Raw genomic sequence first — 3,081 nt, forward strand, 5'->3', positions numbered from 1 at the left:
AGATTTGTTCATGTAATGCAGATACATTTTAATTAATATTTTATTAACTTTTTATTGTTTTAATATTTTAATTTGAAATAATCTCATACATGTAAAAAAACTATAAAATACTACAGCATATCATATGTGTCCTTCACCCAATTTCTTAGGCGTTAATAATTTAAACATAACCATTATACAACTAACGGAATTTGGAATATATTTTTCTTATAATCTCTTTAATGTTACTTAATCCATTTACTTTGTTGTTGTTACTCTTCACCCAAGGATATTTTTCCATTGAATTTTAGAGAGAGTTTAGGGAAAGGGAGAGACACATTGATTGGTTGCCTCCTGCACATGCTCTGATAGGGACTGGGGATCAAGCCAGCAACTGAGGTACATGCCCTTGACTGGAATTGAACCTGGGACCCTTCAGTCCATGAGCTAATGCTCTATCCACTGAGCAAAACAGGCTACAGCTTAATTCATATACTTTTAATCTATGTGTTTCTTTATATTTAAAGTTGGTTTTGTTTTTGATTCACCCTCATAATCTGTCTTTTAATTGGTGCATTTATGCCACTGACTTTCAGAGTGCTTACTGATAGAGTTACTGCCATATCTGGCAGCTTCTGGGGCTTCCAGGGCCGGCCTGCCTGTGGCCCGGGACTGGATCCAATCATGGGTGGCAGGCAGGCAGCTTCTGGGGTAGCCCACGGGGGCCTGGATGGTGGCTCACGCTGGTGGCTCAAGCTGCCCCACCCTGCCTGCAGTATGCAAATTAGCTGCCATCTTTGTTGGCGGTTAATTTGCATATCTTGCTTATTAGCCAATGAGAGGCGTAGCAAAGATATGGTGAATTACCATGTATGTCTATTATTAGATAGGATGTTATGGAAGAAAGAACCGTTTGCTAAACCCACCCACCTCAGCCAGCATCACTGGCAGATCTGCTGGAATTCTTTCCCTGTGGCATCAGCTCGCATCCCTGCTCCGCGAAAGGCAATGGCGGAGGGCTCCCCTTGGGCAGGTAACTCCATCTCTGGGAACCTGTTTCCTGGCTCAAACCCGGGAAGCAGCTCCTGCCCCGAGAGCGCCCTCTGTGGCCTGAAGGAGACAAAGCACCCAGTGTTGAAGGCCTTGCCCAGCTCGGCGGATGCTACCATGGCTGTGGCTGCTATGGGGTGTGTGTGTGTGTGTGTGTGTGTGTGTGTGTGTGTGTGCACATTCCGACCAGACCAGGACCACCTGAATGCGGCAAATGTCATTTCTTCAGTAGGAGGCGACCGCTTCCCTTCATCCTGTCCTCACTCGTAAGCAAGGGCCCAGCGCCCGCCTGCTGGCCCCCCTCCCTGCGGAACGTGCCCCCCGTCATCCTTCCCAGTTGACCTCTGAAAGGCCGTCTTGGGGCCACCTGCTTCGGGGCCAGCGCCTCACCTACCGGCTCCGGGGACTCCGCGTCTGGTCTTTGCTGCGTTGCCTTTATACGCAGAGCTGCTTTCGTGTCAATCCTGTGAAGGTGGGTGATGAACAAAAGCAATTTTACAGCAAATACCTTTCGCTTTTCTGGTCTCTCAGGTAATCGGGACCCTCGCACACTCCCACCTGCGCGCCCTGGTTTGGTATTTCAGACAAGCACCAAGCAGCCAGCATTATTTTCCATTTCACAGAGGAACAAGCGATCCGTTCTCTAGAGTCAGAAATAGTCCATACGGTTTTATTTCATAACTGTGGTAAATGTAAATAGTACTGTGATAAAAACCCACTTAAGTCCCTTTGATATTGTCTGATGTCGAGGTCATATCATTGCGTTAAAAAAATGTGAGAAATGAAAGAAAAGAAATCCCCTTCGATGCACATTTCCTGCTTTGGCGCCTCCTCTGGTTGACTTTGAGGTCAGTGGGCTTTGCACAAGGGAGTTTAAAGAATATTTATTGGATTGAATGAGAAAGCAGCCTTCCTGGGTTTGTGTTTTCCCGTTGCGCATGGCTTCGGCGCTGGCCCACAGTCTCAAAGGCAGCTCCGTAACCTGGACGTTTCCGCGTTTCAGCCCACAGGGAGGCGGAGGGGCAGCCCGAGGAGCAGAAGGGAAGGCTTTGCGGTGGGGTGGGGGGCGTGTTAGGGGTTTTGCTTATTTTGTGTTATTTCCTGTTTGGGCTGTCAATCTCATGCTGGAAATAGCTCCTTTTACTTTCCGGAATCCTTGGGCTAGAGGAGACCCTCAGAGTAATTTGTTCCACACGAACGCGCTTCCACATTCTCTTAGGAAAGCAAAACAAGACACGAAATCGCCTTCGCTTTGTTTTGGCTTCTGCTGATTCCACAGCCTCAGAGGGGACGTCTTGGCTCGAGTCTGAGTTTCTGCTACACCCTGAAAGGCTAAGCTCGTTTTTTATGAAACGATCGGCTAATCGAGCATAAGAGAATTTAAATGCCAAATCAGATTTTATTTGTAAGCTTTAATCTCTAAGTGCTTTTAAAAATTTTAAATAATTTCAAACGTCCCCCGCACGTGTAAGAAGTATACACAGATCTTCTTTTCTTTCTCTTTGGAGCCATTCAGAAATCAGTCCCCACTCACAGCCAAGAACACTCTTCCCTGTGACCATCCCCTGGGGAGGACACGCTTGTCCCAGCTCCGGGTCCGAGGGCTGCTAATTTTGCTACAGATTGTACCAGGTAACCGAACAGCACACAGGAGTCTGTGATAAGCCCATTCGTTTTCAGATGTTTCACACGTCCTAGGACAGTGACGTGGGGTCCGTTCTCCAGATCCTGAATCAATACGGAGGAAGCGTTCCCTTTATAAAGGGTGTCCCAAAATTCACGCAAGAAGTAATTTTGATAGAAAACCCAGGCTTGTAATTAAAAATTGTAATTTTTTTATTGATTCACAAAATATACAGTATAGGCTTATGAATGGAATAGCATATCAGGTAAATGGATTATCATGTTGTGATATCGAGCACCATTAACTGTTATTGCCTGAGCAGCCGCATTTTCGAAGAAGAATGGTCCGATGATGCTTCCAGCCCCAAATCCGCACCAAACAGTGACACGTTGTGGATGCATTTGTTTCTCAACAATCACTCGTGGATT

The sequence above is a fragment of the Myotis davidii genome, unplaced genomic scaffold, assembly GCF_000327345.1.
Source record: "Myotis davidii unplaced genomic scaffold, ASM32734v1 scaffold834, whole genome shotgun sequence".
In the NCBI taxonomy this organism is placed as follows: Eukaryota; Metazoa; Chordata; class Mammalia; order Chiroptera; family Vespertilionidae; genus Myotis; species Myotis davidii.